The 26301-nt window shown below is 40.1% G+C and overlaps 2 long non-coding RNA genes across 2 annotated transcripts in view; one reads left to right on the top strand and one right to left on the bottom strand.

Annotated features, from left to right (window-relative positions):
- Nucleotides 1–1988: 1988 nt before the first annotated feature.
- LOC147996095 (uncharacterized) lies at nucleotides 1989–24742 on the bottom strand. The gene is made up of 2 exons (XR_015671148.1): nucleotides 24537–24742; nucleotides 1989–3641 (listed from the first exon to the last, which is right to left on the bottom strand). It is a non-coding gene; the product is annotated as an uncharacterized LOC147996095 (long non-coding RNA).
- The window catches only part of LOC134485600 (uncharacterized), a 29331-nt gene continuing 15469 nt past the window's right edge, over nucleotides 12440–26301 (top strand). The window contains exon 1 of the long non-coding RNA XR_015671138.1: nucleotides 12440–12488. This is a non-coding gene — a long non-coding RNA (uncharacterized LOC134485600). The remainder of the gene's footprint in view (nucleotides 12489–26301) is intronic.

Here is a 26301-nt window from a genome sequence, read left to right as displayed (position 1 = left end):
AGCTTTTACTGTTGTTAACACACCATCTCATATATCATACAGATTTCCTTGCTGGAGTTCTTCATAATGAAAGGTACTTGCAAGAATTTTGACATATACTCCTTTAGTTTTTAAACAAACAAAAGGGCTTTTTAATTAGGTCAATTTCCAGGTTTTATGTTCCATTTCCAGAAGAGGAAAAAAGCACTATGTTTTTTCTTTACCTTTTGGTAACTGGATTAGAAAACAAAGGTTTCTGTTTTCTGGCAAGTTAACTTTTGTGTTTCTCGGGAGTGAGGTATTTTTTTCTTCCTAACGTGGCTAAGTTATTAGACTTGTTGACTTTGGCTGTCTAAGTTCTTTACTCTTAAAGTTTTCTTTCTTTTTTTTTTAAAGATTTATCTATTTATTTATTTACTTATTTATTTACTATCTGTAAGTACACTGTAGCTGTCTTCAGAGACACCAGAAGAGGGCGTCAGATCTCATTACAGATGGTTATGAGCCACCATGTGGTTGCTGGGATTTGAACTCAGGACCTCTGGTAGGGCAGTCAGTGCTCCTAACCACTGAGCCATCTCTCCAGCCCTAACGTTTTCTTTTAATCTTAATTTGGCCATCCACTGTGCTTCTGCTCATGGAATTTTGTGTCAAGGGTATAAAGTCCTCTTGACACTTTCCCTTGGAGCCCTCATCCTGCTGATGGGTGAGTTCATCACTCCTCTTGAGCAGGTGCCAACATTTATGCTTGTAAAAGATAAGATAGCAAACAGTTTTGGTTGTAGACATGACAGTCTTTTTCCAACTCCTCAGTTCTGCCACTGTGAAATATAGAACCCATAGATGATTCATGAATGTGAGGAAATATATGCAATAAAAGTTTGAGAGACCAAGCTGTGCTTGGATTTGATGCTCAAATCTTACTTAGTTTGATGACCAATGTCTTAAAATAAGTTGGTTAGTTGGTATGAATCTGTATAATTGTCCTTAGATTTGACAACATTTGGTCATATCTTCTAATCTTATATTCATGTTCTTAGTATCCATCAAGCCTAGTTCTTAAATATTCTGAAAAATATACATTTTAGTTAATGGTGTGTTAGAACTGTTTATCACATCTGAGAGGACAAAGAGTAGTGTTCAGCAACATTTGTGGTTGAATGACTCCAATTTTTGCTAATTTTAAACTATTGCCAGTGCATTACTGAATGAAAACTTAGAAATGGGTGAGTGCAAAGTTTTTCTGAGGCAAACGGTACTGCAGCAGGCTCACAGATGTTCTCGGTTGTTGGTTACTATATTTTTCTAGGACCAGAAATCATTGGTGATGTTATTATAACAGAAATAATGAAAGTACGATACCATATATTCTCTCTCTCCCTTCTCTCTCTCTTTCTCTCCCCCCTCTCTTCTCTGTGTGTGTCTTTCACTAAGTTTATCTTTTCTTATTGATAAAGATTGTAGGTATATCGAAAATAGTAATAGCATTCACAAAGGCTTTCTAGCTCCAAAACCACCACCACCACGGCCTTCTTTTTAGCAGGTTATAAATTATCCCATCAATACGAGTACTAAATACTTAATACTAAGTGACTGGGAAGGTTCAGAAAAAGTCTCCAGCGTACATTCATGATGACATTTAGAGGAATTAGGGATTTTGTTTAATCACCATGACGATTATTGCTTCTTGTGTAATAATTTCTTCACATTCCAGAATAAAAACAGTGACAAAAAGGGATTAAAATTTTTCTCCTACTCTTGACTACCTGGAAGCAAACACTCCTGCTCTATGGCTGTTCCAGGGATGAGAACACAATATCTATAACAACTCGGGACCAGGTATCCATATTGTCTACCACTTCACTAATCTTTTTAAATTTTTGTCAATTTATGATTAGAGTAACCCCATTTAAAAAGACATTGAAATCGATGTCGATTTGCAAAAGCAGACAGAACTCCAGAAAAGTTTTATAGGAAAGCAAATGTGCAAAAACCATCACCAGCAGAACTAGATTGGAAATATATAATATCATCAATCATACTAATAAAACCCAACCTGAACAGTCTGAGGATAAACTTTGAATATTTTGTTTGATCATTCTTTAGTTCTTTTTATTTTACTTTTATTTAAAAAAATATAATTACATAATTTCTCCTTTCCCTTTTCTCTCTCCAACCCCTCTTTTAGATTCATGGCCTCTAGACTAGTCTTTTTCTTTAAGTTTTTCCTCTCTCTCTCAAATATATAAATGCAATATTCTTAGTCTATATAGTTTTGCTGGGGTGCAGGAATCGCCTCACAAACCACGTGAACACTGATCTCAATCGAATGGGAATGACTTATTGAGCATACACCCCCAGGACTGGTCGACCAGGGCCATGGTCCAGATTCAGGAACTGACCCATGACCCCAAGTTAAGATCCTACAGGGTTGGGGTTGGGGATTTGGCTCAGTGGCAGAGCGCTTGCCTAGGAAGCGCAAGGCCCTGGGTTCGATCCCCAGCTCCGAAAAAAAGAACCAAAAAAAAAAAAAAAAAAAAGATCCTACAGGGTTGTAAAACCCAAAATCCATAAACATCTGTGCCAAGTTATTTCCCAGTCAGTTTTTGGGGATGGGAGCCTTGCCTTGTCTAATATTCATGTTCTAACTTGTCTTCCAAGATATGACTTGTTCAGCATTTACATCTTAACTTGTCAACCGATGACAGTCACTCACATACATGTCTCTTTCTGCCAAGTAGGATGTCAGTTCCAAGGCAGGTCTTGGGAACTTAAGGGACAGCTTATAAAGGTAAATACCATGAAAGCTTATTCAGGTGCAGGAAGTCCTGTTGGGTGGTTGGTTCAGGTCCAAACTTGCTGTGGATAACTATACAGAACAGTTCTACTGATTTCTATAGTGATTGATTTTGAAAAGCACAGTATATAAGTGAATATATAATCAATCTTAGCATTAGAAAAGTTTCCTAGTAACAGCTAAAACATATGAGAAAGTTTCCTTATAATGGCAGGCTAGCCAAGTAACTGTTACATAAGCCTTAATATTTCACTTAGGCCTTAAACATTCAACCTAGGTCTTAATATTTTACCTAGGCCTCAACATTTTGTCTAGGCCTTAATATTTTACCTAAGTCTTACCATTCCATTTAGGCCTTAATATTTTACTAGACTCTAATAATATTACTTATATATGTATTATTTCAGGATTGACCACTTGATATTGGATAACTAATTGGGTTTTTTTTCCCCTTGGGGGAAACTATTTTCCCCCACTCTAAATGTTCTGTAGTTACTTGTAGTTCTTTGTCTAGGGTTGAGGCCCATTAAAATGTCTCCTTTTCCTTTTATCATGTCTGTCGTGCTGTCCTTGTCAGATCTTGTTAAGGCAGTCACACTGTTGAGACTTCACGGGTATAGCTTTTGACATTTCCCGGGCTGCAATCTCTCAACAGATTTCTTGTTCTGCTGGCTCTTATAATTTTTCTGCCCCCTTCCATAATGTTCCCCGAGTCTTGATCCAGGTGCTGTGTGGTAGACAGGTCAGTTGTGGGTGGATACTACCCCACGTGTTCTTTGAATTTTGATGGGCAGTCATTTTCTGAAATGGTCTTTCTCGGTTGCAAAATGAGGTTTCTTTGGTGAGGGATGAAAATTACACTGACCTGTGGGTAGAATGATAAATATTTCGAATGTGGTTAGAAATTATCCTGGCTTAGTGAAGTGGCAAATGAGGCTTCTTTTCCAAAACCATCACATGATTAGCCCCGGGTAGTTGGCTGGGTTTCCAGCAATAGGAAATGATTTCCCCCTGTTGAGTAGGCCTTAAGTTCAACTAGTCAGCTATTGGTGAGCACCAGGATATGAGAGCTGCTGTTTCACCTTTAGGGATATCTTTCCGTACCGATCATTGTTGTAGTTTGTCCTGGCTAGTTTTATGTCAACTTGACATGAATTAGAGTCATTCGAAAGAGGTAAACTCAACTGAGAAAATGCCTCCCTAAGATGCGGCTTTAGGGAATTTTCTTAATTAGTGACTGACAGGATTGCTCTCAGCCCTTGTGGGTGGTACCGACCCTGGCCTGGTAGTCTTAGGTGTACAAGGAAGCAGGCTGAGTAAGCCATGCGGGAGCAAGTCAGTAAGCAACAGCCTTCCATGGCCTCTTTATCAAATCATACCTGCAGGTTTCTGTCCTTGGTGACTTCTTGTTCTGAATTCCTTTGATGATGAATGGCTTGTGAGGTCAATAGATTCTGACATTGTGTAAAGGCACAAACATGTCTGTGTTTCTGACATAGTAAACTCACAACAACATAGCAACAGCAACAGAGCAACATGTATTCATGTTTTTTCAATGTCTTTTTAAATTTTATAGTTTATAAATTTTACTGTTCATAATAAACTATTGACAGAAAGGTTAGAAGTATTTGAGGAAGACAACCTGACTCTTCTCATTTCTTGGGAGATTTGGCAAAGTGAATGGGACCAATGATTCATTACTAGTCTGTTGAAAGAAGAGGTTCAGTTCACTTAAGTATAAAGTTTTATTTAACCAGCCTTCAATAAAATTTAGGTATAATTGGGGTTTTAAGGTGATGCGGTGATTAAAGATGTGTGCTACCAAGCCTGATGACCTTGGTTTGATCCTCTGAAATCACATGATACACAGAGAGAAAATGTCTGATTCATTCTCTCTCTCTGTCTCTCTCTCTCTCTGTCTCTGTCTCTCTCTCTCTCTCTCTCTCTCTCTCTAATGAGTGCCATTAAAAATTCTTCTTATTAATCTTATTGTCTCAAAACAAACGCCAGGAGATGTTTGCTGTCTACAGCCCAAGTCCAAGTGTTAAAGAGCAGAAAGGAAAGGTAATTATGCTGTTTCCAGAGTCTTACAGTATGAAACTCTACTTTATTTACTGTATTCTGCTATTTCAACCAATCTACTGAAATTCCTTTACTCTTATCTTTCTACACACACACTGTAATTTGTGTGTGTGGGTGAATTACAAAAGCATTTCCTACCTTGGGAAGAGACCAACATCAAGTGCTTGAGAGAACTCAGAGAGGACTTTAGAACATGTTTAGCCTTTATAGTAATGTAAATTCCTCACTTAGGAAATTGCTTTTCCTGGTCTAGCTTTGGTTCCCCCTGCCTTGAGACTCACTATTTTCATAACTACCCAAGGCAAGATATGCTACCTTTTTAACAAACAGGAAAAAATGCTCTGCTGACCACTAGGAAACTTCCCTTTGGAGGGACAGGAATCGAAGCAGGAGAGAAGACACGGAGCAAGGAAGGCTGGAGTGATTTTCAGAGAATTGCTTGAGTTACTTAGGATAAACCTAGGCTACTTTTCATTTCCTTCAACTCTGAAATAAAACTGAGTTTCAGTGAGCCTCTGGATAGGGAAAGATGTTACGCTACTGATGTCGTCCATATTTTAAATATAGAAAGTCTCATGAAGGAATGACCTCTTTTCCGAAATGGTACCTACTCAAGATTGTATGAACTTTGAAATTTTCATTTTACTCAAGTGTTAACTGGAGGTGGGGTAGGACATAGACTCAAATTATGTTAGCTTAGTTCTTACAAGGTGTACCACTCCCCAAACACAAATATTCTAAGTAAAAACAAAACTATGTAAATCTTTAAAAGTTCTGATTGTCACGTTCCTTTTCAATTTTTCTTTTTAATGGTTGCTTTCCTAAGGTAAGAAAATCATATAGTTTTAGGTGGAGAGAATAGAGCTCTAACATTTATTTATGCTGGGATCTTAAAACCTTTATTGTTCTTGTCTTCTTAACACTAGTTTCCTGTGTTCATGGAGAACCAAATGTCCACTAGTTAAAAATCCAATCAGCTTTAATATCCAAGTTCAACGTTGTGAAAGTAAATGCCACATCGGTTTTTACTGGAAACATGAAACAACGCACAGGTGCTTGTGTAGGAGTCCAGTGCGCTCCAGGAAGGAACAGCGTGTCTACAGAAAACCAGGCCTGCATGATTACAGTCTAAATGAGAAATAATCGGCTATTTATCTCAGAGGTTTGTGCATCCTGTTGGTTTAGATGGTCTCTTAAGAAATGAAATGGAAGTCATAAATATCAGTCCTCACTTAGTCATCAGCACGCTCAACCTAACGACTCCATTGGTGGTATACCAGAAGTCCCCTGGACCACCCATCATGGACAGACCTCTCCTAACCTGACCTCTCCTAACCTAGTGGTTTGTATAACTTTCTCAAGAGATTTTTTTTTTAAATCAAATCTCATGTCTAACTATCCTCCGTTTTCATTTGGAGGATGCTCAAAATTCTGAGTTCAGCTTATGCTACTGGAGTTTTAGAACCAAAGCCTGGGCTCTGGTAACCACAACAAGCTAAGCTTGACCTTTCCATCATAAGTCAATTAAAGAGACAAACTGAAGTGGAAAGCAGAGACATGAGACTTTTTTATTCAATGTGGACACAATGACAGGAGGAGCAAGAGGTTCAGTGATCCCCAAGCCATCTTCAGAGTCCTGACATGAAGTTTAGGTTGAAATAGAGACAGAGAGGTGTGCATAAATAAAGTGTAATGTTGACCATGGTGTGTGTGTGTGTGTGTGTGTGTGTGTGTGTGTGTGTGTGTGTGTTTGTGTGTGTGTGTTTCTAGGAACACTATTCTCCTCCACACTAGTTTACTGAGACAGTTACTTTTAGAAATCATACATGGGTGATAGTGTTTTCAAATCCTGTTCCTGAGTAGGCTATGATTATGAGATTGTTTTTTTTTTTTTTTGACCTGTTGATATGATGGATGCATCAATGGCTTTGAGTGTTGAACCAGCCTTGTTTTCTTGGAATAAATCCCATCTGGTTTGTGATACATATTTCTTTTATATATTGTTGGCCTGTGCTTGCCGATATTTTACTGAGAACTTTTACACCATTATTCAGGAACTATATTGGTCTATAATTTGCTTTCCTTGAAGTGTTATTGCATAGTTTCAGAAAATGCTGGCTTACAGAAAGAAGCAGGAATTATTCTGGCTGCTTTTCTATGCAAAAAGAGACTAGAAAATAAAAATAAATTCTTCATTAAATCCTTGAGAGAATTCACCACTTAATAATTTCCAGCCTTGTACTTCTGATTTATAAAGTCATGTATTCAATTTTGTTGTGACATGGGTTCTATATGTAGCTCCCACCTCAAATGTATGATTTTCTGCCTCTACCCCTGTGTGCTGAGACTACAGGAATGTACTACAGTGTTTTAATTTCTATTAATTTTTTTAGTTTTCTTATATGAATTTTGGCATATATATCTTTTAAGGAATAGGTACACTTCATAAGACATCAATTTATGGCCGTAGAGTTAATAATGTTTCTCTTATCCTTTCAAAGTCTAGAGTGTGATTCTGTGACATTCTCCTTTTTTCTCTCATTCTTAGTCAATTATCATTATTCTTTATTAGTCTATTATTCTTAACAGGTTTATTGATTTTATTAATTTTATTTTTGAATATATTAATTCTTTTTTAAACGATCTTTTAAAAGATTTTATTTATTTATTTTATGTATGTTGAGTACACTGTCACTTTCTTTAGACACACCAGAAGAGGGCATCAGATTGCATAGCAGATGGTTGTGAGCCACCATGTGGTTGCTGGGAATTGAACTCAGGACCTCTGGAAGAGTAGTCAGTGTTCTTAACCATTGAGCCATCTCTCCAGCCTGATTCCATTAATTTTCAAATAACTAATTTTTGTTTCATTGTGTTTTCTCTGTTGGTGTGTGTGTGTGTGTGTGTGTGTGTGTGTGTGTGTGTGTACATCCATGTCTATTTCATGTATGTTCTGTGACATACCTGTGATATACAGAGGACAACCTTGGGTTAGCTGGCTTGTGAACTTCCAGGAATCTTCCTGTTCTGCCTACCATCTTGCTGTAGGCACTAAGATTGCAGACATGTTCTTATGTACTAGGTTGACATGCATTCTGCAGACTTGAACACAGATCCTCACACTAGCATAGCACATATATTACTCACTGAGCCATATCCCTGGTCTACATTCTTTTATTGCTGTTGTTTTCACACCCACTGATTTACAGTCTACTTTCTAGTCTTCTTTTGGATTAGTTTATTTTTTTCTTTCTTGCTTCCTAGCTTGGGTGCTTCGATGGCTAATTTTAAAATATTTATTCTTTTCCTAAAATCTATACCCAATACTGTATTGCTCTAGATACTGTTAAAACATTATTTGAGTGCTTCCCACATTTCTTTGTGTTCATAGTGGCTTTGTTCATGCTCACCAATAATTCAAAACATCTTCCAATAGGTGAGTTTTAGGATATAGCAATACACCCAAGAATTAGAATACTAAGTACTACTACTAACCACATTAGAACACTGTGGGCCTGCGTACTGGAGGCTTTCCATGGAAATCTCTGGTCCAATTAGGTGTGTGGGTTCAGGCAGAGGGGAGAGAACTCAGGCAGGGAGGGTGACTGCTTCTACCACCTCTGCTGCTTGTGCTGCTCTGCCTCTGTTTCCACCACTGCTGTTGCTCCAGGACCGCAGGCTGGGCTGAGCCAGCAGGAGACTGACTAGCTGGTGACTGGCGACTCGACTGGCGAGGGGTACAGGGGAGCTTCTGGTGGCAATTTCAGGAGAGCAGATCTCTTCCCCAAGTGGCAGTGTTACAGCTCTTATGACAGAAGCTCTCAGAAGATGGCGCAATTCCTGCACACACCTTAATCCTTCTGAATAGATTACTTATATGCAGTCTTGTGATGGACAGTGTCTGACAGCAGGTACCTCCTATTGGGTTGGCCTGAGAGCTTGGGAAGACCTCATCTACATTACATATTTGGTGGCATGGCCCTGCTTCTATGTGACTGATCTGTCTTGAGCTTATATGATCTGTGGTCACGTCCTCACCTGTGGCAGAGTGGCTTGGAGCATTGCCCTACGTGACTGATCTGTCTCAAACCTCTCTACAGGGAGCTGTGGGGGGGCTGTAGCTACGTGAGAGGAGATTAGGAAGCACCTGCCATCCCTTAGGGACCCCAGGGCTTCGATTCATCTGGACTGGGAATCAGGATACCTTTCACAGCCCGCCGCCCCACAGAATACTAGCTATCAAAAATCAACATTTTTGATAAATGTTATATTTTGACATATTGATTTGATATTGCTATATCAAAATGATAAACATTTTTATACATTTTATAAACATATCTTACGTATCATGTTAAAAAGCTGTATGTCGGTTGGGGATTTAGCTCAGTGGTAGAGCGCTTGCCTAGCAAGCGCAAGGCCCTGGGTTCGGTCCCCAGCTCCGGGAAAAAAAAAAAAAAGCTGTATGTCTTTTGACATTCTGGAAAAAGTAACAACCAGGAACTGAAATCCCATCAGTTTCTGATGCTGACTGTAGAACCATCTGAGGGAATTTCCCTTTATGAGACTTTCACATAGCCACAAATTCTATCCCATGTAACTTAGGAACACTCTTTCATATTATTAGGCATACAGACTACTTGAAATAGTCTAGGATTTCCTACTAATCAAAATTAGTAAATCCAACAAAAAAAAGCAAGACTTCAAAATTTGCTCAGGACACCTGCCTGTGTGAGCATTGTAGGCTCTTTACCACTTTATAGAATTATAGTAGGAAGCCGGGGGCCATACCATAGAAAACTACACTAGCAGCAATAGATATCTGAGACAGGGACTATGTAGTCCAGGCCAGCTTCTAACTCTGTCATAGTCGACCTTAATTGTTAATTTGACACAGCCTAGATTCATCTGAGAGGAGATACTGAGTTTAGGAACTGCATAGATGACATTGGCGTGTGGTCATACTGTGAGTGACTATTTCAACTATTAAACCAGGAAACTCAGGCAGTACCATGGTGGGAGACATGCTGTGGGAAGAATGGGGGAAGTGCTAATGTGTCAGGGAAGAGAGCCCAACGCAGAGAGTGAGGAAGAGGAAAAAATAGAACTAATAATGAAGACCTTAATAATTCATTAGTTCATATTTTATAACTAGAGTTACATAATCATAGCAAATATGAAATTGTATGTATTTTATGAAATACATATTATGACATTTTTTTCAGTGAAGTTATGCTACGTGGGGTGATAACGCTTTCATTCTAAGAGTCATTGACTATCTAACAAAAATTCCCAGTACTTGGAATTAGAATCATTTGTTTGAGTTGTGGAGGGAGGAGGGAGGTTAGTATAGAAAGAGAAGGCTATGGAAAGAGAGGGAGGAAGACAAAACAGTACTATGGATTCTTGAAAAAGCTATAGGAATCATATCACTTTTATTTACCTAAAAGTACATAGAAGTAAGTTTACATATTGCATATGCATATAAGTTAGACAAATTTGTGCCACTTGGCTGACAATGCTCTTCACAAGAACTATCTAAGAAAAACTCTTAACACCAGGCATGAGAAAACATTTTTGAAGTTGTTAGTCAGAGGAGTCCAAGAGACTCTCAAAACAACACAGGCTATTGTAGTTACCCTTTGTTGCCTCCTGATGGTAGGTCTGCATTTTTGAAGACACCGGGTCAGACAAAGAATTCAGGCTGGACTGAAAGCCTGCTACCTGAGGATTACCTTTCAAGGTACTGGAAGGCACTAGAAAAGCTGTCAAAGAAAAGAAACAGCCAATAGTTGTACCCAGCTGTGAATTTTATGAACTGTACCGATGACCACTATGGCATGAGATCCCTAAACCTGCAATAGTGACCCTTATGTACTGGAGGTAACAAGCAGCTGTCTAACTGGACTTAAAGCCTGCTCAACAGGAGGGAAACCTAGCCAGCGACCTGGGTTCAATCAGGCGGAAGAACCCTCAGCTTCTGCTTCTACCATAGGTGAGTGTAATTCTTACTCCTCATCAAAGAAAGCTTCTCTTTGCATCAGCCAGAGATCATTACAGAAACGAGAACTGGTCAACATATAGAGGACAACTGATTGTGAGGTGGCCATTGCATACATCTACGACAAAACTTCTGCATCTAAAGCTCAGGGAAGATAAGATGAGGGAGGAGATTATAAGAGCCAGAGGATCAGGGTGTCTGTTGTGATAGTTTCTTCTCTATGGACTCTACAGCTATGAAATCTCACCAATATGGTTGCCTGAACAAGACAGGAACAAGAACTAGACAAGTTGACATACCAGTATGGATGGACAAAATGTCAAAGGCTCCACAGCAAGATCAAGACCTACAGGTAACTAATGGCTGCTGAGAGAGGTAGAATTAAGATTCCCCAATGATGAGAGCCTTAATTGGTTGTCCAATTCGAGTGGTACAACAACTCTAAACAGATTCAGCAGGCTGTATTTTTGTGTGGTGGTGGTGGTGGTGGTGGTGGTGGTGGTGGTGTGTGTGTGTGTGTGTGTGTGTGTGTGTGTGTGTATCAACCACAGCTGGTCGTATGTATATATTTATGCATATATATGTACAATAACAAAGAAAAAGAAGCCACAAATGTGGGGAGCAATGAAGCTATGGGAGGGTTTGGAGGGAGTAATGAGAAGGGTAGCAATGTAGTTATACTTTTAATTTAAAAGTAAAGAAAATGGTATAGGAAGAATAAAAATCTAGATTTGTACTCCAGAAAGCCTTGACAAATAACGATACTAGTTGTTCATTCATATATGCACTCTGATAAAATAAACCATACACAACATCTCCCACAGTGGGGGGGGGGAGCTTTCAATAAGCTAACAATTACTGTTTGCTGGGCAGCAGAAAGCAGTATTAATCTCTATCTTTAAAGATGCCCCACTATACAACAGGGACACTTGCTCAACTATGATCATAGCAGTTTTATTTATAATAGTCAGAAACTGGAAATAATGTAGACACCCCTCAAGTGAAGGATAAAGAAAATGTGGTTCATCTACACAATGGATACTACTCAGCTACTGAAAACAAAGACATCATGAATTTTGGTGGCAACTGGATGGAATTTGAGAATATTGTTCAGAGTGAGGTAACCCAGAGCTGGAAGGACACGTATGGTATGTATTTACTTATGAGTGCACTAGTCAGTCATAAAGTGCAGGATAACCATGCTACAATTTACAGACCCCCAAAACACTGGGTAATCAGGAGGTTCTAAGGGAGGATGCTCAAATCTAAATCAGAATAAGGGGAAACTAAACAGACATTGGTGGTAGATTGAAAGAGGATAGGAACTTAGTTTTAAGTTATGTGGATATAAAATTTGTTTTAAAGACAGTTTTTCTAATGTGTGTTTTTGTCATTTTTATCAATAAGTTAGATGGCTGAAGCTGTGTGATTTTATTTCTGGTCCTTTATTCAACTCCATTAGTCTATGTGTCTGTTTCCGTCACATGCCTTTGTCACTATGAGCTTATTGTGTAATTTGAGATCAGGTATTACAGTCCGTCCAGTGTCGCCCTTTCTACTCTGGGCTTTCTAACTCCAGGGCTATTTTCAGCGTAGGAGCTTGACTCCTAACCACTGAGGATGGCTTTCCAGGTAAGCCTTGCTGTCTGAAGTGGGCTCCCTGTTCCCTGAGTCTTTCGGCTTGTTGGGAGGGAGTCCTTCTGCTCTCCATGGCTGCCGCCACTGCTCTGTCTCTCCCTGGGCTATAGCAGGTGGAAACCAGGCTCCTGGGTGGTTTTCTGTTCAGCTCCCGAGGGTAGCTCAGCTTTTAACTTTAGGCTGATTGCCTTTCACTTTGGTGTCCAGCCTTAGCCCCCTGATCATATGTAGGGAGACCGAGGCTCCTTTCCACTGATCACTCACCATCTGGAGGAATGACTGTCTTACTAAGGTTTGTAGCTAGAGCTCAGGTCTGTAAGGATGTGGGCGTATCTTTTGGGAGCTCACCAATTGGTTCTTCATGTGTACTCTTGCCTTACCTTTCGAGAGGAGTTTGCTTCTCTGCCAAGACAATGACCTAAACTAGCCTTATCCGAGTTTATTGTGAAAACTAATTGATGTGAAAAGATATTAAACATTTAAAAACCATTTGCAGACGTTTGAAATGGTGTTTTTTTCAGATGTTTATACACTTAATTTCCTTCCCTTGGATCCTGACTCTTTAACGGTTAGAAATGATTTCTTTTATGATTTATTTTTATTACATACTTTCCACGGTGCAAAGGATAGCACTGCTAATCGTTAAATGTCACTGTCTGAATATATGTTGGGCTTTGTTTCATTTCTAGTAAGCGGTTTTTCTTCCATGCATTTATCTTAGCTGCGTAGACTACTGACAGAATGCTTTCCCTCGTGTATCCCCTTTTCTCACCAGTAGGGGGCACCTGAGGATTTTTAACTGCATCTTTCGTCTCTTTATTTCAAAGAAGCTACACTTAAGTTCTACGTAGATTTTTTTAAATATTTCTTTTTGAAATTATAGTATAATTATGACATTCCAACTTCCTCTTTATCCTCCCAAAATCCTCTCATATACTCTTTCAAATTCATGGCCTATTTTTTCTTATTAATTGATTATGTGTGTGTGTGTGTGATATCAATATATCAATTAATCAAAAAAGTATGTATCTATGGAACACACAGTTTTAATTGATATATATAAATTAAATATATAATTGATATATGTTGTATATATCAATTAAAATTATGTGTGTGTTCCCTAAATACATAAATGACAACATTCCCAGCATGTATAACACTATTTGCATGAATGTTTTCAGGGCTATCCATGTGGTTCTGGATAACCATATAGTGTGTTCTTCCCTGGAAAGACTATTCCTTCCACTATCAGTTCTCAGCAGCATTCTCCGTTACTTGTAGCTCTTTGTGTGGGCTGAGGCCTCCTGCGTGACCTCTGCCCGTGCTCAGCCCGTGCTCAGCCCGTGCTCAGCCCGTGCTCAGCCCGTGCTCAGCCCGTGCTCAGCCCGTGCTCAGCCCGTGCTCAGCCCGTGCTCAGCATGTCTGTTATTACTGCCCTTGCTTAGCTCACGCTAAAGCAGTCCTACCGGTGAGACTTCATGAGTGTAGCTTCTGACATTCCTAGGAGACAGAATTACAAAGCAGGCTCCCTGTTTCTCTCACAAAATTTGTGCTTCGTCTTCCACAAGGATCCCCAGTCTTAGGTGTGGGATTATCTATTGGTGCTGGGTTCCACAACTTTGCATCGTGATTGGTTGTGGTTCTGTAATTTGTCTGCTGCAGAGAGACGTTTCTTTGATGAGAGGGGAGAAAACACTCATTTGTGGCCATAAGGACAGATATTTAGAATGTAGTTAGGGATTAAACTGGTTTAGTAAAGTGGCAGTTACAGATTCTCTTTCAAGACTGAAGACTTCAATGTTCCAGGGTAGTGGATAGGTTTCCAGTACCAGATACAGTTTCCCTCCTATTGAGCAGGTCTTATGCCTAATTATAGAGCAGATGGTTACATCAAGATACTCATACAGCAATCGTTCAGAGCATCATAGCTGGGTAGGGCTTCTGGTTACGCTGTCCTTTGGAAGCTTGTATGGCAGTTTCTCCTGCCATGAAGGATAGTCCTGAGGGAGAAGGCTTTCAGGTTATTTCAGCTCAGGGACCACTGGGCCCTGCGTCTTAAGTGCATGTCTTCTGCCATAGGGGCTACCCTTCCACCTCTGATGACAACCAAGGACAACAGCAACAGCCTGCATGTTTTGGAAATCTTCTGGGAGTTTTTTTGGACAATCCTAATCAACTACTCAGAAGAGGCCTTCTCATGCCTCCTTCTGCTGTTGTTTTAGATAGTATGTGGCTCTTGGAGGGATCATTGTTTGCCCACATGGGAAAATTTCATTTAACTTGTATTATAGGTATTTTAAGTAGATACGTAATAGTATGACCCCTTATGATTTTTTTCAGACATCTTTATTGTTATTTCACCCCCTTCCCCTTCCATATTTATACCTGGTTTCTAATTATAGGGTGACATTTGGATACTTTTGACATTCTTTTTACATCACCCAAGTAAGCTTTTATGATTACTCTTTTTTATTGTTGTCTTCTTTTTTTATTTACATTTCAAATGTTATCCTCTTTCCTGGTTTCCTCCTCTGGAAACCCCTTATCTCATTCCCCCTCTCCCTGCTTCTATGAAAGTGCTCACCCACCCACCCCCTCCCGCCTGCCTCCCTGCCCTGGCATTCCCCTACACTGGGGCTTTAAGCCTTCACAGGACCAAGGGCCTCCCCTCCCATTGATGCCTGACAACGCCATCCTCTGCTACATGTGTGGCTGGAGCCATGGGTCCCTCCATGTGTACTCTTTGGTTGGTGGTTTAGTCCCTGGGAGCTCTGTGGTTCTGGTTGGTTGATATTGTTATTCTTCCTGTGGGGTTGTAAACCCCTTCAGCTAAGAACTTCAAATCTCTGAAGAAAGAAATCAAAGAAGATCTCAGAAGATGGGAGGTTCTCCCACGCTCATGGATTGGCAGGAATAATATTGTAAAAATGGCCATCTTGCAGAAAGCAATCTACAGATTCAATGCAATCCCCATCAAAATTCCAACCCAATTCTTCATAGAGTTAGAAAGAGCAACTTGCAAATTCATTTGGAATAACAAAAAACCCAGGATAGTGAAACCATTCTCAACAAAGACCTTCTGGGAGACTCACCATCCCTGACCTCAAGCAGTATTACAGAGCAATAGTGATAAACACTGTATGGTATTGGTATAGAGACAGGCAGGCAGATCAATGGAATAGAATTGAAGACCTAGAAATGAATCCACACACCTATGGTCACTTGATCTTTGACAAAGAGCTAAAAGTATCCAGTGGAAAAAAAGATAGCATTTTCAACAAGTGGTGCTGGTTCAACTGGAGGTCAGCATGTAGAAGAATGCAAATTGATCCATTCTTATCACCTTGAACAAGCTGAAGTCCAAGTGGATCAAGGACCTCCACATAAAACCAGAAACACTGAAACTAATAGAAGAAAAAGTGGGGAAGATCCTCAAACACATGGGCACAGGGGAAAAGTTCCTGAACAGAACACCATAGATTTATGCTCTAAGATCAAAAATAGACAAATGGGACCTCATAAAACTGCAAAGCTTCTGTAAGGCAAAGGATACTGTCAATAGGACAAAATGGCAACCAACATATTGGGAAAAGATCTTTACCAATCCTACATCTGATAGAGGACTAATATCTAATATATATATTATATGTATATATATCAAGAAGTTAGACTCCAGAGAACCAAATAACCCTATTTAAAAATGGGGTACAGAACTAAACAAAGAATTCTCAACTGAGGAATATCGAATGGCTAAAAAACACCTAAAGAAATGTTCAACATCCTTAGTCATCAGGGAAATGCAAATCAAAACAACCCTGAGATTCCACCTCACACCAGTCAGAATGGCTAAGATAAAAAACTCAGGTGACAGCAGATGCTGGTGAGGATGTGGAGAAAGAGGAACACTCCTCCACTGTTGGTGGGATTGCAGACTGGTACAACCATTTTGGAAATCAGTCTGGCAGTTTCTCATAAAATTGGACATAGTACTACAGATTACTCTTTTAAAAAGATATAACTAATGCTCCATTGTTTATCAGTAAATTCCTGAATTCTAACTTCCCAGGTGGGGCCTGCCTCTTTTATCTCATACCAATATATCATACTCATGTGAGATATCTCATATCTCATTACGTCTTCATGTAAATGTCATAGTTTAACTGCTCCCAGTGCTTGGGACATTTGTGCTTCTGCTCTGAGTCCCTTTCAATCAGTTTCATGAAATCAGAGTCCAGCTGTTACCGTTGTATCATTTTTACCATTCACGATTCCTGGCTTCTCCTCTGAATATCAGCAAATAATTTCTAAAAGTCAGAAGCTCTGCATGGAAACCCTGGCTCATACCTTGTTAACTTCTGTGCTAAGGAAATAAAATTATAATGTGTTTTATCTCATACCAAGAATCCCCCGTTGTGTTTCTAAAATGTCAATGTGAATGACCACATAAGCAGACACTTTACTGTATATAAAATACTCTAACCAGTTAGCTACATTATGTCAAAATGTATGTGAAATATACCAAGACTTAGAAGCTGTATTATAGGGAATAGAAAAGAACATATGATAATAAATCAATGATCCTGTCAAAGATTTATAAAAATACATCACAACGGTTTTCTGTGAAAATGCTTACCAAATAATCTTCAAATAAAAATTGAGAAAGAATAAAGAATGGCTGTTCCTTGGTGCTGGTTGTGGTAGGTGACAGTGGGCACAAATGGGACCATGATGGGAAACCATCAGGGTGATTAATGTGGTCCTCCTTTGCCTCGCATCTGCTGAAACTGCAGGTCAAAGTCGGAAGATGAAACATTTGCAAAATAGACCTCTGTTTGCACTCCTGTGTCTCATGTTAACTTTAAAAATGTGATGTTTATTATGGGGTGAATTTCCCCTCACTCTTATCATGAACTCTTATTTTCATTATTTCAAAAACAGCAATAACAGCAACAGCAAAAATGAGAACAAACCAACAACTTCCTAAGAAGTGACTCCATTCTCAGCCTCTGTGACCTGTAGGGAGTTGCAGCTGAATGGAGGCAGAATATTTAAGCTATGATGTACCGCGCCAAAGGGCACGCTAAAAAACTACCCAGAATCAGAACTTCGTGTTGTCTCTAGTCCTCAAGTTTGTTACTTAATATCTATATATTAAGTAAATATGATCTATGGATACGTTTTATAATTGAGGAAACTTTCCTGGGCAAACAAGGAAGTCAGGACTGAGTCCCAATTTACCTATCTCATGTTCAGGAGATGGGCGATGAGAAGAATTTCAATGCAGAGTTGGTTTCTGCCTCCAGCTAATGGATAGTTAATTCTTTGTTGGACCAATTTACGCTTCCATTGTCTTTATAATAGACTTCGTTTTTAAAAACAAAACTATACCATAGATATTTTTATACTTGAAAAGCAAGAGCATTCCATTGGTGGAATCCACAAGCAATGCTACACTTGAATATTTTTAGAAAGGGGTGGTGATAAGGGCTGATCTCTGTGAGTGCTCATGTAGAAAACAAGATCCAGTCAAGGAAATGCCTGCATCTTAGTCATCTGTCTGCGTTTTGCACTGTGAGAAGTTCAAAACGTTAGAGTAGCTATAGAGAGGGGAGAAAACAGCCAGGAGGAGTAGAAAGGAATGAGTAATGAACTTGGGAAGAGTCACACGAAGATGGCTTTTCACTAGAAAACAATGAGACATTGTGGAGTTGATGTTAAAAAATTGCTCAGAGATTTGGAATCCCAAGAAGCTGGAGTCTAATATATGAATAATAAGAAAGCATTTGGTCACACACTGACTTAGAAATAATTTCAGATATTTATGTAACGGAGTCAATAGGTCATGAGAATTCCGTTATATTACATTAGGCTGACCTTTTTTGAGAAGGCCAAACACTGACATTGACCCTTCAAGGCTGTGTGGTTCTTCCCCTTGTTGGAAGTGCTTAGGGAGTTACATAGATCCCTGATTTCCTTTTGTAACCCCCTCCGACCACCTGCCCCAATTCTAGGAAGGCAAGTCTGTGAGCAACACTCCTAAAAATCAAATTCAGCATGCTGCTCAAAATGTTCTGAAGTGTCTGTTTGACTTGCTGCAGTCAAGCTTGAGACCCTTTCTGGCTCTCTGGGCACCAATGGTTCACCTCGTACTTCCTGTACGCCTCTACGCATCCTAAGATTGCCTAAGATTGCATCCTCTGTGCTTCGTGACTTTGTATCTAAGACCTCCAGCTATTCACTCCTCTTCATATGGCTTAGCTGTGGGAGGTGGTGCAGGGTTCTCTCAGTTCGGAGAGTTTCTAATGCAATTTTTAAATCATATTAGACATTAGAATTACATATTCGGAAATCTCTGCTTGCATTTCTAATGTCTCATACTTGGTAGTTTAGCCACTGCAAACATCTAATTATGTCGTACTTGCTACAGAACCAAAGCCCATCTGTGTTCCAGTTGCATCTTGGGTAGATAAGAAAGCCTCAGCTGGTTCTGCCCAATGTTCTACAGCTGGCAGGGGATTTCTTACAAGAATCTCAGGACGTTGAAGGGTTGCTTATTTTATTCAGGGTAGAATGGGACATGACTAGCAGTTTTCAAAGCATATATACATACACATACACACATACACATACCACACACACACAGACACACATATATACACATACACATACCACACACTCACATACACACACATATATACACATACACATACTACACACACACACACATATACACATACACACATATATACACATACGCATACCACACACTCACATACACACATACATATACATACCACACACTCACACACATATACACACATATACACATACACATACCACACACTCACATACACACACATATACACATACACACACACATATACACATACACATACCACACACTCACACACACACACACATATACACATACACATACCACACACTCACATACACACACACACATATACACATACACATACCACACACTCACATACACACACACATATATACACATACACATACCACACACTCACATACACACACATATATACACATACACATACCACACACACATATATACACATACACATACCACACACTCACATACACACACATATACACATACACATACCACACACTCACATACACACACATATACACATACACATACCACACACACATATACACATACACACATATATACACATACCACACACACACACATATACATACCACACACTCACATACACACACATATACACATACACATAGCACACACTCACATACACACACATATACACATACACATACCACACACACATATATACACATACACATACCACACACACATACACACACACATACACATACACATACCACACACACACACATATACACACATACACATACCACACACTCACATACACACACATATACACATACACATACACATACACATACTACACACTCACACACACACACAGACACACATATATACACATACACATACCACACACTCACATACATACACACATATACACATAACACACACACACATATATGATGCAAGATATTGATCATGGCAGGACCTTTCCTGCCCTAACTGTGCTTGACCCAACGACCTCAGGTACCCATTATCAGGAAGATCAACCTGGGTCAGCATCTCCCAAGTTCATTGTGTCATGCCAATGACAATTAAAGGCATGGATTCTCATGGAAGAAAACAAACTGGAATGCAAACCGGTATTAAGAAATACTAATGAAAAGTGGACAAAACTGAAAAGCTGAGAGCTGAGAGAAACTGTAGAGAATGGGAAGAGTTCCTGGGAGAGAAACAGGCTGTCAAATACCACTGTCTAGGGAAGTGGTTCTCAGCCTGTGGGTCGCGACCCTCTTAGAGCCAACGACCCCTTTACAGGAGTTACATATCAGATATCCTATGTATCAGATATTAACATTATGATTAATATTAGTAGCAAAATATGAAATAGCACCAAAATAATTTTATGGTTGGTGTCCACCGCATCATGAAGAACTATGTATCAAAGGGTCCCGGTGTTAGGAAGGTTGAGAACCACTGGTAGAAACTGGACTAAGTCTGGGTATTTTTCACCGAGGTTGGTTGTCTGCCAATGCAGGCTTACCCAGTCCGAGATTCCGTGCTGTTCACGGCTGTGCTGCCCGCTCAGGAATGGCTGTACCAGTGTCCATCTCTCACTCCTGTTTTGTTAGTTATTGACCCTGACTGCGGCTCTCTCACTCCTGTTTTGTTAGTTATTGACTCTGACTGCGACTCTCTCACTCCTGTTTTGTTAGTTATTGACCCTGACTGTGGCTAGCTGTTAGTTCCTTGCTCAGCATTGGTAGCCTCTGAGCTTGCAGGTGTTTCAAGCACTGTTAGTTACCCTAAGGTCTCTTTACTCTCTCAGTACCAATAAATAGCTGTGGTAGTTCTTACTTAATCAATGCTGCGTCTATGGGACGTCTGGGATCTACTTGCTGAAACCGGAGGCTTTCTTAGAAGTCATCTTTACTTAGTCTGTTACCGTAAGAAGCATTAGCAGGAAGAATATGTAAATGAACAATGCTGTTCAGTGTTGCCTGGAAGCAGAGGGTGGGGCTAGAGAACCAGCCTGCGGACACTGGCCTTGCTTCTCAGAGCCCATCTGTCTCTTGTGGAATCCTCTTAGTTATCTCATACCCTTCCTTGTGTGCTGACTTAATGCTAACATTCCTTTTTTAACGCTAGCATCTGTTTCTACTATAACACAGACTTACAGAATTCACTATGGTCTTTCTTCCCCCTTACTACCTACGCCAACATAGTTCCTGACATAGTTCCTGAGGAGTTCCAGATGAATAACCTGGTGTTTGCCATCACAGGGGAGGGAAGTGCTTCAGGGTGGGAAGTGTGCAGCTTACACTAACCTCAGACCAACTCATTTCCGAGCACCATCTCTCCAGCATTTCTAGTCAGTGCAGTAATCTCTTCAATAAAAACCAAGCCAGCTGCTCAGTGTCTACAGGTTAACCTCCGTGCTCTGGCCATTTCTCCTTCTCACCAAGCCCGGTCATGTGTACTTATCACTTCACTTCAGAGAGAGGGAGAGAGAGAGAGAGAGAGAGAGAGAGAGAGAGAGAGAGAGAGAGAGAGAGAGAGAGAGAGAGAGAGAGAGAGAGAGAGAGAAGGGGAGAGAGAGAGAGAGAGAGAGAGAGAGAGAGAGAGAGAGAGAGAGAGAGAAATGGAACCTGAATCTTCTAAATGTTTTCTGCCTTTCTTTCATACTGGTTTTATTTAGTCTAATATATTGAAGTTTTATCCATGTGTAGCATGAGCCCAAAGTTTTGACAGATTTTCATTTGACACATTTTCATTTCATCGGTATGTAACCGATTGCTAGGTTGCTTCACCCATGGTTTTTGGGAATATCATCTCTATGAATATAAATATCTCAGAGGCCCACTTTCAATTCTTTTGGATACAGACTCAAAGAAATAATTTTTCAATCATATGGTAATTCTGTGCTTAGGTTTTGGAGGAACCAAGGGACAATTTTTTAAAATGGATTAAAAAAAATACAATATATTGTGATTATAATTTTCTCTTCCCCAACATCTTCCAGATTCTTTTCATCTCCCTACCTCCTACCAACCCAAATTTACTCTTTTTCTTTCTCTCTAAGAAAAAAAACAAAGCTTCTAAAATAATAAATAAAACTAAAACAAACAAAAAATAAACAGAAAACAGCAGCCCTAAAAGCACAAGAAAATCCATATAGACACATTTTTATACACAGAATCCCATAAAAACACAAAGTTGAAAACCATAATATATAAACAAAAGACATGCAAGGTAAGAAACTTACCCAGACAAAGCATTAAGGCAAGACCCCTCCAAAAATATCACTGAGTTTGTTTTGTGTTAACCATCTACTGATGGTCATGGGGCTTGGTCCTAAGTGTGGTTTAAATGCCCTGTAAAATTTCTCTGGAGAAAATTAAATTTTTCCCTTGTGAGCAGTTGCTAATTGGAGATAGCTTCTGGTTAGGGATGGGGGCTTGACTCCACTTCCCCTCTTAGTGCTCAGAGCAGTGCAGGCTCTGTGCAAGCTGTTAGTCTCTGTGAGTTCATATGTGAATCAAGGTGGCTGTGACTAGAAGGCTCTTACAATTTTCCCACCTCCTTTTCTGCAGGATTTCTGTGGGACCATTTTTGACAATAGATACACTGTTATGTGTACACCAGCAATACAAAAGCATTCTCTTCTCTTCTCTTCTCTTCTCTTCTCTTCTCTTCTCTTCTCTTCTCTTCTCTCCTCTCCTCTCCTCTCCTCCTCCCCTCCCCCCTCCCCTCCCCTCCCCCCCTCTCCTCTCCTCCCCTCCCCCCTCCTCTCCTCTCCTCCCCTCCCCCCTCCCCTCCCCTCCTCCCCTCCTCCCCTCCCCTCCCCTCCCCTTCCCTTCCCTTCCCTTTCCTTCTCTTATATCTTCTCTTCCCTACTCTCCATTCTCTCCAAACTCCCTCCCCTTCTTACCTCCCCTCTCCTCTCTCCTCCCTCTCATTCCTTGTCACCTATCCTCTCCTTTTGCCTGTCTTCCCTTGCTCTCTTCTCATCATCTTTTCTCATCTCCTCTTCCCTTCCACAAATTATCCATTTTGATTTCTTCCTTCCTTCCTCTCCCACTTCCCTTTTCTAACATGACTTTAATTGTAACTAAATATTTCTTTTTTTAAAGATTTATTTTATTTATATGAGTACACTGTAGCTGTCTTTCAGACACACCAGAAGAGGGCATCAGATCCCATTACAGATGGTTGTGAGCCACCATGTGGTTGCTGGGAATTGAACTCAGGACCTCTGGAAGAGCAGTCAGTGCTCTTAAGCGCTGAGCCATCTCTTATTTCTTAATGAACTAAAATGCATCTTCATTTTCATACCTCATGTGCTTTCTCTCTCTCTCTCTCTCTCTCTCTCTCTCTCTCTCTCTCTCTCTCTCTGTGTGTGTGTATGTATGTATGTATGTACCTCAGATCTATGTTATTAAAGAGCAATATCATTAGATACCAAGGCCTGATACAGAGGCTTATGGTGAGAAATTTCTGCTATTCCAGTGGGTATGGAAAGTGAAATCTTTAATTAAATGCTGTCTTTAGTAAGATGGTACTCAAGTAAGCTCTAGGGCTTGTAGATTTCGATGGTAAGGATTGCCCATACACTATAGAACTTCTGACAACAGGGTAGCCTCATGGAACTTTTGGAGCATTGAGTTGGGGGTCAGGCTAATGTTGGTCACCCCAGATCTTATGAAAGAGAAGATGGAATATTCTTCTAAAGAGAACACTCCTGGGTTGAGTATTCCTTATAGCAACACCAGGTCTCAGAGCAGCTTGTGAGGGCCGAAGCAGTAAATCCAAGGTAAAAAGATCTCTGTGTCAAGATGGGCTGCATGTGGCATCTAGCTGTGATTTTTCACTTCCTTAATATAAAAATAATGTAACGAATGCCCCTGACTTCTGGATTTATTGAGATAAACAAACCATTACACATGAGCAATTTTAAATGATGCCCATTACAAAGAGCAGAGTGATGGTATGAGTAAAAACAAAATGAAGAAATATGAGGAATTGCTTACAACTTATGTTTTTTTTTCCTACAAGAATTTAGACACATACTGAACTCTGAATGATTTATCATGAAATTCAAGACTGAGAGTTGAGAGCAGGCTCTGAAGTCATTTGACACAGTTATTAAAAGGGACTAGCACCACTGTTCACATTAACTTGGTAAAGTTGAATGCACTTCTTTCCCCATCACTGTGAAGATGTCCTTGTCTGCTTAAGACACATCTTGTCAGCCATGTGTGCTGGCTTGTACCTTTCAGCACTTGAGGGTCTAAGGCTGGCAGAGTGCTGAAAGTTTCAGGCCAGCCTGGGCTACACTGAACAAGCCAAGCCAAGCCAAGCCAAACCAAAGCAAACCAAAGCAAACCAAACCTAAGCAAAAGAAAGTCCAACCAACCAGGCATATATAAAGTATTCCTCACCTTTCTCATTGACTGATTTGTCTATGATGTTATGACCTTTCCCAGATTCCTCACATGAACAACTCCCATGCTCTCTCGAGTCTCTTCTATTCTTTCACTTTCACATCCAGAAGTTGTGTCTTCCTTTCACGGTGACCCTTGAATCCACCTCAAATCTTCCTTTCTCAACTCTGTACCTTCAATCCAAACCCAAGTAGCATAAGCTCAAACACTACCAGACAGAAACAGTTTTATGAACATAGGTTTAGCTGGGAGCCAACAGTGATGGATCCTGGAAAATATGAGACAGGTAGATAGGTAAAGTTTGCTGTGGCACCTTGTTCTTCCACTCAGTACTACACATCAGCAAAGAGAACTAACTCTCTTGGACTCAGTATTAGTTAATAGCTTTCTGCTCATCAGCACTGGGAAGGCAGAAGAAATCTGAGAGATATTGCTAAGTATCCTTACAAAGACAGACTATGCGGCTGTCTGTTTACTACTGTGTTCCAACTGTGATAGGATAACCACATGTAATGATAATAAGGATAAAAATTCCATGGCTGTCCATGATTTTAGAAACAGAGGGCCGGGGTTGGGGATTTAGCTCAATGGTAGAGCGCTTGCCTAGCATGCGCAAGGCCCTGGGTTCAGTCCTCAGCTCCGGAAAAAAAAAAAGAAACAGAGGGCTGAGGCGGGGTGGTTTCTGTATAAAGCAATTTAATGAGAATCTATTCAATATCACCCTGCTTTATTCTGTCTCTTCCCTTCTCCATAATTGGTCTGTTCATTACAGATTTTAGAAAATTAGAGAAAACTATTCTTGTCACTCTGTTTCAGTCAGTCACCTGATTATGTGTTGATGTTCCACCAAGGTTTATAAATTAACAGTTAAAAAGCATTTTAATTGATTTTCCCCATAAAAATATACTTATGCAATGTGATGATGAAACAGCGTTGCAATGATAAGCCTGCTCTTTTTTTCTAAGCTTGTGTCTTTCACTCTCCATGTTTGCATGTGATCTGCACATGAAATGGTTCTACAGCACATAGTGCACAGCCGGACAGGTCAGAATTTAAATCCTAGAGTCATTTGACAACTTTAGGATTCCTTCAACATGAGTTCAACCTCCTCACCCACTCTACCACTTGTTATTGGTTTTAACAAAGTTGCATGCACAGAACAAAGCTCAACGTTAGGCCCACAGAGAGCAAAAAGGAACTCAACCCATTTCCCCAGAAGACCATAGCCAGTCACTTATCCAGGGCCTCCTTTTCAACCTGGAATAGGAATCTGAGGACTCTGATCTATGAGTCATAGCTTTCTGTATGTGAGGGATATCTGTAAAAAAAAAAATAGAAGTTTTGGGTCTTGATGGATTTGAATTTATGTCTCTCCTCAAAGTTTCACAGACTTTGGCTTCAGAAAGTTTTCACCAGTGAATTATATCTGGGTGAGAATATGGCTCAGTTGGTACAGTGCTTAGGTGCAAGCATGAAGACCTGAGTTCAGATTCCCAGGAACCACATAAAACCCTGATGGTGGCATCTATAATCCCAGCATTGGAGGAGACAGGCAGGTCCCTGGAGCTTCCGGACCACCTGGTCTTGATACTCTACTGAGCTCCAGATTTAGCAAGAGACCCTTTCTTTAAAAACAAACAAACAAACAAACAAACAAACAAACAAACACTAAGGAGAGAGAATAAGAAAGGGTGTGGATTTCGGTGGGTGAGGAGGCCAGAGGATCTGAGAAGAATTGTAGGAGGGGAGACTATTTGAAGTA

This window comes from Rattus norvegicus, chromosome 2, assembly GCF_021556685.1.
Source record: "Rattus norvegicus strain SHRSP/BbbUtx chromosome 2, alternate assembly SHRSP_T2T, whole genome shotgun sequence".
NCBI lineage: Eukaryota > Metazoa > Chordata > Mammalia > Rodentia > Muridae > Rattus > Rattus norvegicus.
Note: the sequence above shows the minus strand (reverse complement) of the source record. Positions and strands in the feature narration are given on the sequence as shown.